Source organism: Thermobia domestica, chromosome 3 (assembly GCF_964235325.1).
Source record: "Thermobia domestica chromosome 3, izTheDome1.hap1.1, whole genome shotgun sequence".
Classification (NCBI taxonomy): domain Eukaryota; kingdom Metazoa; phylum Arthropoda; class Insecta; order Zygentoma; family Lepismatidae; genus Thermobia; species Thermobia domestica.
Genome location: NC_137456.1, coordinates 139,438,125 through 139,454,915, shown reverse-complemented (window position 1 = coordinate 139,454,915; position 16,791 = coordinate 139,438,125). Strand labels below are relative to the sequence as shown.

At 36.1% G+C, this 16,791-nt stretch overlaps 1 protein-coding gene and 1 non-coding gene across 2 annotated transcripts in view; both read right to left on the bottom strand.

The window, feature by feature from the left end:
- Positions 1-16,791, bottom strand: part of LOC145680770 (uncharacterized) — a 621,439-nt gene that overhangs the window by 547,976 nt on the left and 56,672 nt on the right. The window lies entirely within an intron of this gene.
- Positions 7,008-7,078, bottom strand: TRNAR-CCG (transfer RNA arginine (anticodon CCG)). Its single transcript has one exon. It is a non-coding gene; the product is annotated as a tRNA-Arg (tRNA).

The window sequence follows — 16,791 nt, the reverse complement described above, 5'->3', positions numbered from 1 at the left end:
AAGGAGACGGTGATGATGAGTAATGAATGAAATGGTGGAATGAAGAAAGTGGGAGGAAACGGGAGAATCCCGAGCAAACCCACGCACACGGTGTTTGTCCACCACAATGTTCACTTGGCGGGGGCTGCGATCGAACCCGGGACCCCGAAGATGGAATATATTCTTTTGAAGCTCAATTGATTGGAGAAAGCCACTTCACTCTATTTCTGATCATTTTGGCTCTACAGAGCTCAATAAACCATAAAACTGGAAGTGGTTGATTTCTGTCACTCCTAGTCCAAATAGAGAATTAAGAGAGAGAAAGATACCTAGAACGCTAAATCGATTCCAAAAAAGCACTTCTCGCTATGTCTTGTTGTTTTGCTCCATGTAGATCAGTATTGAAACCGAATGTGTGAATTGGATTTGTGTCACTTCCTGTTTTGGTGGAGGGTTATGTACGGAGAAGGCAATGTATTATTGGTAGGCTTAGTAGATATCTGGGAAACGCTTCTTGCCGTTTACTACCGTTTTCGTTCTATAGTGGTAAACGTTAAAAGCGGAAATGGTTGATATTGACTACCTCCAGTGGATGGACCATCTTTATCAACGAACGCGATTCCTAATTTTTAACCTCCTCTACATCATGGTCAAAATTGATTCTGAATTTTTGTTTCCAGGAAGGGTGAACACGAACAGTGAGGGGAAAATATATAAAATAGTTTTAGTAAACCAAACTCCGTAATATGTACTCCAAAATGTATTAAATACTATGTACAATAAACTCTACAGTATAATTTAACCATTTTTATCTCGAAGCTTTTACTATTCTCTGGGAAGTGTAGAATAATTGAATCGCTCTCTGTTAAAAGGGCGTATGTGGAATAAAAAAAAATGTCCGCAAATGACTAAAACTGTTTTCTTGCGAGACGGTTTGGTTTATGTAAAAAAGAAAAAATGCTTTATATTCATAACACATTTCAATAAACACACGTCCTTTTAACACAAATTGTTACATCTACCTCTAAAATATTTATTTCTTTAAAAAAAAAAGTTAAAATTGTGAAAAATGTTACATACGCCCTTTTAACAGAAATCGATTCAATTGTTTTACTTTTAAGTGACTTTCCTTGTATTGCTTTACTAAAAAGCTTAAAGGAATAATATCCTTCCTTCTCTAATTTTGAGCCTTTCACAATATTTCATCAGGGGGCATAATTTTATAAAACAACTTAGAGTGTAGCACTTAATGGGGGAAAAAATCAAATCAATTCATACATAACACGACACTACATCCAAGAAACAATCAAGAAGCTAATGTTTACGGTAACATAATAATAAATTGCTTCATGTTTTACTTTTAAAAAAATATTCGCTAACTGTCTGAAATCCTCATTTTTCACATGGGGAGAATATGTGTGGGGGGAGTATTTGAACTTTTTTTTTTTTTTTTGCTCAGCTACGCATTTCAATGAAACCATTATGATAAAACTTCGTATTGTTACCTCTTCCAGTTCTCTAAGCATCTCCCTTCCCAACTCCGCGTCGATAGAAACTGAAATTAAACGACTAATCTGGAGTGTCACTAATCATCTGAACGACTCCGAAACATATGAATTACACACTAATATAGGCCGTTTTTGATTATTTTTTGCATGTCCATTGAGGGTGAATTTGGACTTAAACGGCATCTGGAGTGTGATTCGACCCCGAATACTATGCATTAGATACTAATTATCTTTTGTTATCGATTACATGTGCGTGCCCTGTTTCTATGCTATATGTCATCCCCCCTCTCCATGATGATAGGGAATATATTTGGACTGAAATGGCGTCGAAAGTGTCACTATTCATCTCAGCGACAGTGAAAGGTATAGATTGCACACTACTAACATGGGTCGTTTTCGATTATATTTATGTCACTCTTTCCTATTGTTGGTAGGTATGGAATGAGGCCACAGGCTGTTAAGGTTTTGAGGTAATAACACATGCACATTAATTGGTTGCTAGAGAATACACTGTGTAAACAGTTAGTTCATATAATGGAAATAGATTAAAATGGATTGATTAAAACAGGTAATGGATATGTTTATTTAGTATTTGAAAATACTTCAATATAGGAAGTGCAAATATGATGTGGACGTAATATGGTAATAAATGGATTTAGTGAATTGGAATTAATAGTCTTTATAGTTGAGTACCAATATCAATCTATCAGACAGTATTAGTCTCTACACATTTGGTAAGTGATTTAGGCAAATATATCTATGAAAAAGATAAAGGTGTAGATTAAGTTAAGAGGTCTACTATTGATTACTCTTGAGAACCTAACTTAACCTTGGTTATCAACATTGGCGCAGTCGACTTCGAGCAAAGCTTCCTAACACAGATATTATGGCAACTTTTTCGAGTTTGGAGCAAGATCAGAGACATGATTTATTGTTGAACAACTCACACATCACATACAGTAAATGGGCATATATTCTAGCTTTAAATTTCATTCTATGAAATATAAGGAGAACCAAAATATCGTTCAGTTTGTTACAGAGCTTCACAACACAGTTCCAACATGTGTATTTCAGACATATCAAGATCTGGCGTTATGTAATCAATTAATTTTTGGATTATCAAGCAACCGAATCCGAAATTTGTTACTTTCTAAAGACAATCTAACTTTTAAAGAAGCAGTACAAAAGGCTTGTAATTTGGAGTGTTCTAATACCCAAATTTTGTTTAAGCAGATGCAGAATAATCAACAAGAATTAACAGCAGTTTGTCAACGATGTTCACAATTAAATAAAGATCAAATAAGACAGTTTCCATGTAGGAGGTGCAAACAATTTCATGCTTTCCGTAACTGTCCTGCATATGGAAAACAATGTTTTTCATGCCACGGAAATAATCATTTCTCGTACGCCTGTAGATACAAAACTTTTTCGAACAGAGCACAGCAGTTTAAAACAAACATAGTGCAAGGGAGTGACGATAATACTGGTCAAGTTAGTGATACCGACATTACCTCTAAAATCTTTTTGCCAGAAAACAAGAATGGTGTACGTTTGCAACAAAGAACGGAGCATTCTATTTTTGGTTTGGGTGTAAAGGAAACAGAAGTACAATACGATGTTAAAAGTTTTGAACAGGACAGTTCAGTAATCAGCCAAAAAGAAGGCAATCAAGAAATAAATATTAATCCAGAGGTAATTGAAGAATTACAGTCTAAAGAAGAGGGCGAAGTACAAGACAAGGATGGAGATATTACAAAGTATGAGAAGAAAATTAGAAAGAAAGGAAAGAAGAGTAAGAAATTACTGGAAAGCCAAAAGACACCAAATATTCCTGAAAGCAAGTCTAGTTCGGCTGAGGTGATTAACAAGCAGAATACGGTAGAGGAGATTGTCAAAGGAACAAACGAAATGGCAGAGGAGAGGAAAATGAGAGTAGAAAGAGAAGAAAAAGAAAACATAGGGCTAGTAATTTGTAACTGTAAATTCGAATTGATGCGAGGTTTGGCAGATGAATTGAAAAAAAGAGATGACGTTTTGGAACAAGTTAAAAAAACGAAATGGAACAATAGAGCAATTGGTTATTGGTGAATTAAAGAAACGTGAAGAAGTGCTAGATCAGTTGCGAGCTGATATGGTAAAAATAAAGAAACAGCTGGATGTGCATGCAATGAAGATTGAGAATTTGGAACACAAGGTTGACTCGTGGTACATGCATTTCGACAATAGCTTGAAAGAAGCAATATACGGTGAAAAGAGTTATGGAACTGAAATTAACTCATTAGTATTGTTGAATTTATCTGTGATACAGAATGTAATTGTTAATGTAATTGGAATTAGGTGCTGTTCGATTACCTATTCTCTGACATATTGAAGGAATATTTAATGGGTGCCTAGAAGATACAGTCTATTTACGTAAAGAGGGGAGAGTGTTGGTAGGTATGGAATGAGGCCACAGGCTGTTAAGATTTTGAGGTAATGACACATACATATTGATTGGTTGCTAGAGAATACACTGTGTAAACAGTTAGTTCATATAATGGAAATAGATTAAAATGGATTGATTAGAACAAGTAATGGTTGAAAATACTTCGTTATAGGAAGTGCAAATATGATGTGGGCGTAATATGGTAATAAATGGATTTAGTGAATTGGAATTAATAGTCTTTATAGTTGAGTACCAATATCAATCTATCAGACAGTATTAGTCTCTACACATTTGGTAAGTGATTTAGGCAAATATATCTATGAAAAAGATAAAGGTGTAGATTAAGTTTAAGAGGTCTACTATTGATTACTCTTGAGAACCTAACTTAACCTTGGTTATCAACACCTATCCTCATTTCTACCTCCATCCTAACCCCGTTGCCGAAAATGAGACAAATGTCTAAGTTAAAGCATAGTCAATTTAAATACCAAAAATAATCAAATTCGCTGCAGCGGTTTCAAATTGGTTTTCGTGATTCGAACACTTACAAGATGGCTTTTTCTTCTATAAAATATTAGATAACAGTATATAGCAGCACTACTCAATAACTTTTTTTTCAAAAATTAGATTAGTTTATCTCATTAATAGGCTACTAACAGCGAAAATTTCCCTTTTTATTCATTGTTGAACATTACAAAATTTTAAACATTTAACGTTTGACAATGCAGTACTTTCATTACTGCCTGGAGCAGGCCTGTATTCAGGGGGGTCTAGTGGGACCGCCCCAGTAAATGTTTGCTGGCCCCCCTAAAATTTTCACAATAGGCTTGCAAATGAACTATAATTTGGTTGGATCGACCCCCCTAACTTCAGCTACCCCCTACATATTTCGGCTGGCTACTGGCCTGGCGTGGAGAATAACGAATAACGACTTTGTTGCCCAAAGGTAAAGCTGTGTGTACTTTGTGGTGGACAAACACCGTGTTCGTGGGTTTTCTCGGGGTTCTCCTGTTTCCTCCCACTTTCTTCATTCCACCATTTTTCATTCATTTATCACTGTCTCCTTTAGCCTAACCGGCATAACCGTGGGACATAAAACTCAAGAATTTCATTTCATTTCATTTCCAAACGTAAAGCTTTCGCGATCAAAGACCTCCTAATTTTAGACACTCTATCTATACGGTGTCCCGACAAAACGTACCAGCGACAAAACGTACCACTTGAATTTTCGCGACAAAACGTACCACTTTTGACGACCTGTCATAAATGACAACCTATCATGGAGTAATTAAAGCGTTTCTGATATTTATTCCACGACAAAACGTACCACTTACATAAATTACAACCTGTCGTGGACTAATTAAAACATTTCGGATATTTAATCCGCGACAAAACGTACTACTTCATGTTAAGAAACTACTTCCTCATGAACAGGTAAAACAACGGCAGTATAAGGTTGAGAAGAACAGACAGGTAATGTATCGAGTTGTCAAAGTCAGAAACTAATTGGTAAAAGAGGGCTCATTTACAGAGGAAATGTAGCAGCCTATAAACTGAAATACACAGCTATAGATCATGGAAACTTTTGGGATATTATTCTTTTCTTAAGCAAATTTGATCTTCCGCTTAAAAGTAATTTAGATAAGGTCACCGAGAAGAGTCATATACGAGGAAGTAAGCAGGATAGTGGTCACATAACTTTTACTAAACACGGTGAATTATGTTTTGAATGCTATCAGCACACTTATCAGAGAAGATATTTCGAAAGAAGTCTCTCAAGCTTCAATATTTTCTGTTCTATTAGACACTACTCAAGATATAGTAGTTTCAGGCCATTGCTCTGTTGTTTTACGGTATGTTGTTAAAATGGTTGTTAAACAAAGTATTGTTGTCATTGTAAAATGCATATCTACCACAGGACAGTGTCTTTGCGGTTTACTACTGGAAATTCTGTAGAAGTTGAACCTTGATATTAAGAAGTGTATTTGAAATTCAACCGATGGCTCAAGTAACATGCAAGGACAATATTCGGATTTTTTCAATTCACCTATGATCAGTTACACGTCTGATCAGTTGATTTTGAGTTTAACGGCCCTTTTAGCAGCGAGGCTATATGAGACGGGACATACTGATTTGCGAAAAATCCGAAGCACATGAGCTCCCGCCGGGAATCGAATCCAGGTCTCCCGCGACAAAGGCGCATACGCTAACCGCTTAACTATTAAGAAACTCAGTTACACGTGTGGTGTTACGCTCATATACTCAATCATGTCGTATGTGATCTGACAAAAAATTGCATTGATTCTGTGTCATTGTTCTGCTGAATGACTGTGCGATATTTATGCGTGAGTCTTATCAGCGAATGTACATTTGGAAGATCAAATGTTAACAAAGGCGTCTTACAGTTATTGCGGAAACAAGATGGTAGAAAACACACAGTTTTTCAGAAAAAGGTTGGTCATTTTTTGAACCCAAAAAGTGCTTTGTATATAGAGTTGACCATAACAATTAAGAAAATTGCTTCTACAGAAATTATCAAACCAAAAGCTAGGTGTAAAGCGAAAGGATATATAAAATATTTTCTCAAGTTCAAAACAATTCGGACAGCACAAATTTTCCTTAAGATATTTCAAGTGACGACTTCTCTGTCAAACTATCTCCAAACAGAGGGTGCTGCTAGTGTAGTCCTATCGGATGGTGCAGACTATTCTGTTCCAACTGAAAGAGTAGAGAAATGGTTTTGAATCCGTTAAGAATGCAGCATTAAGCTTTGCAGAATGGGCCAATAACAAATTTGAAGACTTAGAACGTGATTTCTTTTTCTATTGACCTGTCGACAATTCGCCTTCAGAGATGGACAAAGCTTTTTCCTGTGAATATAAAGATGAAGCTGCTTCTATCCAATGACCAGGTACTGCATCGAAGCATTCAACACACAAAAAAAGAAATCTTTAAGTTTTACGTTCCACGGTTATACCGGTTAGGCTAAAGGAGACGGTGATGATGAGAGATGAGTGAAATGAAGAAAGTGGGAGGAAACGGAACAACCCCGAGAAAACGCACGAGCACGGTGTTTGTCCACCACAAAGTCCACATGGCGCGAGCTGGGATCGAACCAGGGACCCAAGCACCGGAGGCGAACGCTCTACCACTGAGCCACCGCGCCGCCCACATTCAACACAATATTGAACTTGGTAGTTTGCAGAGTTGGCGTGGGTCAATGAAAACTTGACCCACGACCCACTGATCCACCACCCACCATGACCCACTCTGACCCACGACCCACCATGACCCACCACCCACGGTGACCCACTCTGACCCACCACCCACAATGAACCACTCTCATCCACTTTGACCTACTCTGACACACCAAAATCCATCCTCATCAACTCTGAACACGATACACGACCTCTTCTAAACTGACTAAAGAGTTTACACTTGTAATAAAACAAAACTGTGAAATTGTCACTAATCGGAGTTTGAATTTCTAGTCAATCGCTCAAGCACCACTCTGTTACAATAACAGTGGATCTGACCTAAGGTATAAAATGGTAAAGTGTTTGTCAGTGAGGAAATTGAAACAGTTCGAGCTGGGGGGAAATTAGTGTGTGCCTAAAATATACTTGTACTAAGAGAGTATTCTTTCAAGTGTTAATTTCTGAACGCATTCCACAAGAAACTTCTATTCGCAGGAAAATACCCCTGTGCAATATGGAAAAGGTTATGGTTTCTCAGTTCACAGTATTTTTCTCACAAAAGACTTGAAAAATCAGTTGTTCACAGGGTATAAAGGTGCTCGGTTACCCTCTGTAAGAGCATCTCCATAAAGTATGCTCATAATTGTAATTTGTGTAATCACTAAAACACCATGTTAAATTTAAGTTACAAATATGCATAATTGCAATTATTATGAATATTTATTCAAAGTAGTTTACCTAAAGCAGAGAGTTACTAAAAATTAGGTACAAAGTTGAATAACACAAATAAGCCATTAGTAATACAAGTATACATTTTCCGTAACACGTAATTTTCCACCTTAAAACAAATCTGAAATCGGATTTATTTCCTGTTGGTAACTTTTTGGCGGTAAATCATCCGCAGTGGAATGATGTCTATCCTTCAGCCAAGAAATAACTAGCTCGTCTACTTTGAGCTTGTCTAGCGGTGGACCATTAACATTGATGAGCAACAAGCTAGACAATGTTTGAGCACTTAGTCTATTTCTAATATTAGTCATCTGTAAATTCATAAGGGGAAATTCCCGTCGCACTCTGTCGTGGAAATTGATAATATTTCTACCCGATTTCTATCCAACTTCTCATCGACAATGTACTTGTTAGACTAAAGTCTGATAACGATTTTTCTTGGTTAGGTTTGAAATACTCAGCAAGAAGTATCATCTCTCTATCACCATACATCTTTTCCATATCGACCATGTCAGTTGGTAATGTCGACCCATGTAGAACATTAACTTCATCTACCACGCCTTTGATAGGGAATCTTGTGAATAAATTATCAATTAAAGCCTGATAAACTGGTGATTTCTTATTTGTTTATAAATTTAATTTTTGTAATTACACATGAAGGTTTGATACCACTACCAAGTTCCCTCCCCCGTCTAGAAAGCGAAAGGGAACGAGGTTCCTGGAAAGTGTTCAGAGGTGAATGGGAATTTCCCTCCTTCAACTTCAATTACCACACTGCTGTTTGCCATGTGCCAAATTACGATGATTTTCAATTAAATTATCATAGTATAATTATTTCCTTATTGAAGTATCAATACTTTTCAGTGGAAAAAAAGATGAAATTTCAAAGTTCCAAATCAAATAAGTAGGCCAACGTAAAGGGAGAAAAAGTATAAAATTTTCCATATAATTATGCGTACAATCCAAACTTCAAATTTCCGTGTAATTAAGCTTACAGTACAAATGTTATGCCTATTCTTCTCACAACTTTATGGGTTGATTGCCCTGTGCTGTAAGCGCTCCAAATAACAAACATAAGCTTCAGCAATTATTATAGCAGAAAGCAATGGATATATGAAGCCAAGCACTGTATTTTTTGTTTCTAATTTTTTTTCTTAAATAACATCGATCGTTTTAGATCATTTTTACAAACCAACTCACTACCAATTTTCCATATATAGAAAGTTCCCCCCCCCCACACACACACATAAAGGAGAACCTTAAAAAATGCTAGGACACACACTGTTTATTTTCAATAAATTGTTAATACACTGAATTTCATCTCCGTAAGTTTAACGGCTTGCGAGATACTCATTTTTTTTCGCAAAAATTCGGATCCTCACTACCTTCTTAGGATATTATGCATTATAATAAAAGCAATATAACATCCCAATTTGGATTAAGGCCTAACTATATACCAAAAATAATTTCATTTGACTTTGCAATTTGACCGTGATGATCAGGCACACATAGTTACATTCAATTTTTTTATATAATAATTTATATATTACAGCGATTCAAAAATGTATTTTTTCCAGTAGTTAGCTCTAAAAACTCACAGGTCTCGAAAGCCAAGTAGTAGTGTAAGTCCTATTGCTATTATTACTATTAAAAATATCAATATCCAGAAGTGCCTGAAGTTCTTTTTTCACTTGGTTAGATATACTCACCTCAGGTAAGTAGACAGAAACAAGTGGAAAAGAAAGGGAAATGAAGGTCTTGAAAGTAAAACGGAGACAAATTTATCAGTCTTCAGAAGATACTGTCTACAATGCAGTGAGCAGAGGGGGTCGGTAGATCATACTGGGTCGGTGGGTCGCAGTGGGTCATGGTGGGTGGTGGGTCACAGTGGGTCACGGTGGGTGGTGGGTCACAGTGGGTCATGGTGGGTGGTGGGTCACAGTGGGTCATATGTTGTTGACCCACGACCCACTGACCCACCCAGAAAACTTGACCCACCGACCTACTGACCCACTCCATCTCTGGTTTTGAGTATTTCATCAAGATTCAAGAAGCAATGAACGTCCAAGAACTTCCAGACGTTCCTTTCGATAAACTTACACATTTCCTGAAAAACTTCAGTTAAGAAGTTTCCAAGGATACTATAAATGTATTGTATTCTCTTGGACTTTTGAAGGACGTGGATATCCTTGAAAGTCAGTCTTGATGACGAGCACAACCGAGGAAAAATGACTGTGCTGATGGTGCAAGTGATTCAGAATTAGGAGAAAATACATTTATTTACAAGTGAAGCGAATGCAAAACGTGTTGCAAAATTGTCCAATGTGCTGCTTTTTAATTTTGCAGAATTGTAATTTGTGCAGTAATACTTATCCAGGTTTCCAGCATACAAATTTTTATTGACTTTGCCCGTAACTCAGGTAACATGTGAAAGAAATTTTTCAAAATTGAAATAAACTGAAATACATTAAAAATAGGCTAACGAGTACCATGTCTCAGGAACATTTGAAAACATTTTGTTGATGTCTATTGAAAAAGATTTATTAAAAAATATTTCGAATGCAAAAGTGACAGATACAGTAGCATCAAAAACTAGTATACTAAAACATCTGCTAATTTTGTAATATAGTATACGTTCTCCTTGAACTTCATATAATATTTTGAACAATTCGGAATAATATACTGATGAAGGAATATCAGGTTTTAATTGTCAATTGTTAATACTATTGACTTACTGTAGAAAGAAAACTGTGCAATTGATTTGTGACATTGAGATGCTGGTGGCCCTTGTGGGAGAAAGCGCCCGCGCCCCTCTAATAATACCCTGGTCCAAAGTCTGGATAAAGTGTGATGGAAACCAGCAAATATTCAAATATTGCATATGCAAGATTCTTGCTGGTTTTGGCCTGGCGAGAATCTTGCAGGTATGGTCTTGGTGTTGCGAGAATCTTGCAGGCATGGTCTTAGTCTTAGCCTTAGTCGTAGTCTTGCATCGGTACTTTTTTCCCCACCAATCTGTTCAACTTTTAACCTTATTTTGGTCGATATATATATACTTATATACCGTCCTATCAAGTGGTACGTTTTGTCGCCTGACATTATTTGATGGCTGATTGGAAGACTCTTCGGAAGTAGCCCTCCAGGCAAGTGGTACGTTTTGTCGCTTGTCATTATTTAATGTGTTTTTAGAAAACCCTTCACAAGCAGCCCTCAGGGCAAGTGGTACGTTTTGTCGGTGGTACGTTTTGTCGCTAGTACGTTTTGTCGCGTATTCTATCTATACATGTGAGAAATCTTATAGAACGCTTCGGTCGACAATTATAAAGGAAAAAAACCGTAAGAGAAGAATGGAAGTATATATTTTTTAAATATTGTTAGTGTCCCATTCCCTCATTTAAAAGTTTATTCAAAAGGCAATGTGCATGAAATTGACTGTTTTCGGTTTTAAAATTAACCCTCATAGTACAATAACGGTAAGATATAGTGATAAGTATTTTCAGAGTCCCAATTTCTCTGCCAACACCGGAAGGAGTATCAGTTTGAATATTAAGTTCTAATAGCTTCGAAGTTTCACTGTAGTTTCATAAAGTGAAACAAAACTCACATTTTAATAGTTCTGTAACAAGCCCCTAATGTACCTTAGAATACCAGTATACAAGTAATCTAATCGAGTTGAAGTATGGCTCTAAACTTCAACATCAGTTTGCAGCAAAATGGCTATAGAAGTTATGTAATGAAGTTAGAACTTAGAAGTTAGAACTTTTGATAGGTATACGCTAGGACGTTTTATAGAATATATATCATATGTAGTATACGTCCTCATAGAACATTCTCGTATATGCTAGTTTTTGTTTCCTAAGTTTAAGGTGAGTATATGATATATTATATACATTTTAGGCGAGGTCCCATTACATCTCTGACTGCACGGTTACAATGATTCCTTGTATTCTTTTATTTTATTCTAATATCGTCACCATACAACTAAGGCAAGCCATGGTGCCCTTGGGTTTTCTCGGAGTACTGTAATTTCCTCCTACATTCTCATTTCACGATTTTTCCATTATTATCTATTGCTTTATTTCCCTTAACAGTGGAACATCAAATTTATAGACTTAACTTTCATCAATCGTCAGACGTGCGAATAGAAAATACATGCTCTAACCTTTCGCTCTGTGATGCATAACATTCATTTGGAATTGGTCTAAGAACTCATATTAGAACTTTGAGAAGTATGCTGAACGGTTGATTAATCACAATTAGTCAGCATCGAACGCTACACGAGTATGAAAATATTGTTTAGAGTAGGATGATCTAGGTGCATTTCTACAAGACTAAGTTATTTTGTGTTCGTCATAATTTTATTTTCATTACAGTTCCTAAGATTTTCATGAATTTTTGTGGAAGAAATAGCCATTTAACAAGGAATTTGTAAGACTGACTTTGAGGACACCTATTATACAAAAAAATATGAAAAAGGTTTTTATCTTGAAATGTGAAAAAGAATTTGAAATAATCTCTTGAAACTACCTTCGGGTGCGTATTGGGATGTAAGTGATTTAACTAGATCTCAAATTTGAAAAATTTATTGAAGTTCGTGTCTCAATTATTATAATTAGAGATGTTCTGCATTATTGACAGACCACTTGCTGCAACTGAGAAGCTTGCATTCTCCACAGTTTTCTCCTAATCTCTTCGTCTTTACATATGATTCTTCTGTTTTGATATCCTTCATCAATTGTAGCCTCTTTCTCCTTTCCTTTTCTTTCCTGCCACCATACTCTCTAGCACGTCCTTCATGATACAGTCTCTTCGTAGCCAAGGTAGCAACCAGTTTCTGTTTCTTTTCTCAGTAATATCTAAAATTGTTCTTTTTCTCCCCAACTATTTCTAGCAGACTCTCATTCGTTTTCCGCTGAACTTAATTAATTCTCTCCATGCTTCTCCGTAATTACATTTCGAAAGCTCCCAGCCGTTTTTCATCATTTTTGTCTATTGTCCATGTTTCTGTGTCATACAGTACAATAATCCACTGAAGCATTTTATGAATGTTTTTCACAACTCTATTCAAGGTTCCACAAAATATAGTTTCCTTTTCTGCTATAGGCTTCTTTTGCCATTTCTGTCATTGCTTTTATTTCACGTTTGCACATCATATCATCACTAAGTGGGAACAATTTATTTTGATGGGACTTTACCAGGTTCCCAGCCAGTTCTATTTCTTAAAATGCGGCAGATATGCAGAAATGAATACTAGAGGAGCGGAAATGGCAATCACAAATACATCAAAGAACACCATAATAAGAAAGGATATACATGGTGCATCAAAAGTCCGGTGCTAGAAGTAACTCCATTATGAGTTAAGATAACTGCTGTGTTGTTGGAATAGTCAGACTCACGGGAACATCCTGCTGATCTGGTAATACTGCTTTATCACTTAACACAGGACACTAAACCTGTGTGGAAACCAAAGATTGATGCGATTGGAAAGCTTTCACAACATTAGATTGAAAACCGCCAATTTCCAACAAGTTTCTCCCCTATCCATTGTTTTTTGTATCTTTACCCATAAAAGAGTTTGCCTATGATTCTAGAATTTGGATACACCTTGCACTATATTGAAAAGTATCACGGTACATAAATTTCAGTAAAAGAGTTTATCATACAAATGTTGGAAAGAAATACAATTGTACACAATTCAATCAATTACAGTACGAAATGGTTTGCGATTAGCAGGTAATTTCTTTGGTGTGTATTATGGGGTGTGTTTGGTACATTTAGTAAGAAGGATATCATTTTACGCTGAATCGAGCGAAATGCGGTAAATTAAATATTTTGGCACACAAAAATTTCTCAGATTCCGTATTTGGTTTGAGTTTATTTCAAAATTTTCTACAACCTTCCATTTTAAAGGGGTAAAATATAGTCTATGGCCTTCATCTCTTGCTATAGCTCGTTCTTACGTATACGCCTGAAATGTATCTTAAAAACGACCTCAATGATATTCGTGCAACTTACTTTTTACATTCAGGATGATGATGAACAAGTTGTCAACTTTGAGAAAGCTTATTTCAGGTCCTTCGTAGAAAAAAGCTTTTGGGCAATGTTAATAATTTTCATGAAATTTACTAAACCTACCCTTTAGATCTTAATTTTTAAAATAGGAAAAGAAAGGTAATTTAAAATGGAATTAAAGACAACCATAGGAAATTCGGAGTAGACGAAAGATTCTGCTGAAATAACATAAATCTCTTTTCCAACACGAGAGAAATACGTAACGTATTCCTAAGCACGCCTTGGCTTTGTGAAAAGACGTTTGACTAGTTTTGTGAACAGTTATTTAGCAAGAGTTTTGTAAAATGGCTGAATTTATAGTTTTTACCGCTAGATTTTTTTTTTTAAATTTTGATATCACTCATTCAGAATCGACTAAGGCAAAACTCGATTTAGAGAAAAATACTTTTATAACCAATATAAGAATATATAGGGTGGTTCTTACAATTCGACTTCCGAGCTTTTTGAGTTTCTCCCCTCAAATTGGTTCCATAGACCAAACTATTCCATGAGAAAAATTACCTTAATCGAATATTAATTGGTACCCCAAATGACATCAAATTTTTAAGGCATTTTAGTACACAATATAAGGCAAAGGTATCTGGATTATTTGGAACAGGTAGAAATAGTGATATCATATCTTGGAGAAATGTAACGTAGTTATCAGCGGCGTAGCGTAAGGAAACGCCGGTATGCCCGGCATCCCCTGTTAATAAGAAAAAATACGTATTTCATTATACGGTGTATATATAAATTGTTTGCTTGTTATTATCACAATTATTCCCCCTGCAATCTTCTGGATGCGCTCTCTCACCGTCTCGCCTTACTGTGACAAGAGGAACCTACGCATGCGCGTCACTCAGATGCACATTTTCTGTCTTTCCTCCTGTTGTATGCTATGTTCCTTCGGCTGTCAGGCCTACTGTAAGCATCGGGGTTTTCGTCTGCTTTCTGTTGATGCGCATGCGCAACTACTTCCTCTCTTACTCTTCTCATCCCTTGCAACTCAACATTTTGCTTTAGATATAAGCTGACATATTCAAGTATTTCCAACTCTATCTATTTTGAACTAAGCTATAGTTTCTGTACAGAACGTACGAGCGCTATCAAGGAGATAGAACAAAACAGAAATGGTTAGTTCAATGTATTTTTGAAGCATGTCGGTTATGTAAATAATATTATAAGAATAGTTATGCTTTAATCGTAATTAAATGCATCGTAATTGTAATCATAATTAAAGACAAATTATTAATCTTCATCATAAATACACACTATGTCCAGTGGTGTTCCCAGAAACTCTTTTGAGGGAGCTCACACAAACAAGCATAAACATAAAGCATTCTGTAGAAACACGGTCACCGATCTGGTAGGTCAAGAGAGCCAGCACTGCTTGCCCCTCGCAAAGATTGATTAGGCCCTTCAGTCACTGGCACATATCCCGGGGAGATGAGGGCGACATGTCCCCTTCAATCTTGGAACATGGGGACTTTGTTCCCTAATAATCCGATTTGAAATTGTGATGATTTGTATCCGACTGCCACAAAAGAAAGTGAGATGAAATTGATATACTGTACCTTGACTTGTTTCATTTTATAAAAAAATGTATTCTTTAATATTTCATTGTCATTAATTATATTGTTAGTCTATTTTCAATTATTTGTTTAATTCCTGTATTGTGATCATCATAATTTTGCTCAAATAAGAGTATTGTTGCGCCATACATAGTTGATTTTCTTCCATACTTTTGGGAAAGTCATTATTTATACTATTACAAAACAAGTGTCCTAAAATTTTAATTTGGATCATTGTGGATGCATAAGTAGAAACATATCATTTATAAATATGCATGTATTCAGGTCACAGAATGTGTTCACTGCACTGATTTGCAATACTGATATGTACTACAATTTCATCTACATCGCCTGTTATATAATATACAACAGGTACACCTCAGAAATCAGATTGATCTACCGTAATTTTAGTCTCATCTCCCCTCCCCCAGAATAAGCCACAGACATGCCTTCCTCCCTCAAATCAACCCTCCTCCCATTGTTGAAGACAACTCTGCTTCCCTGATCCTCCATAGCATTTTTTTCAACTTCATAAATATTTTGAACATCGCTTAAATATATATATATATATATATATATATATATATATATATATATATATATATATATATATGGGAACGGTCTTACCCGTCCCCCGAATGTTGAAGACAGATATGCTCCTCTGTCTTCAGTATCTGGATATCTGACAACGATATACATACGCAGAAACAGGCCCCCAGAGTTGGTTTAAGTACTTTATATTTGCATGTACAGTCAGCGACAGTAGAAACTGGAGGTTGGATACATAAGAAATGATAGCTTTTTCCAGTAGCAGAATAGTTTCACTCGATGTCTGATAGTTGGCAACCAACATGACAGCAAATACGTGCCCGAAAACATAACATGCCAGGATTTTCCTCCATTTGGAGGAAAAAGTATTACTATCTGAGAGCATCATTTAGAGAAACAACCACGAGATAAATATGCAGAAAATCCATTCACTTTAAGATCAAAGAGATAGGAATTAATAAAAAGGAAACGAAAAGAATAATACGCATCATGCAGAGACCGAAAAAGTATGGAAAGCTAAACAAAATGAGAAAAGAAGGAAAGAGGGAAAGGAAAGAGCAAAAGACATGGGAATAAATTAAATTTTAACACTTAAGGATAAACAGTGTCCGTCTTTCCTCCTGCCCGCTGTATCCGTCCTGGTTTTTCTCCCTTCATAGCATAAATCTCATTCAGCATCAAACGCGAACATCATTTATAGTGTATAATTAATTGAAAAAAGTTAACTCCATCCAGGCCGAGACTCGAACACCGGACCCTTAGAACGACAGTCAGACGCTGTA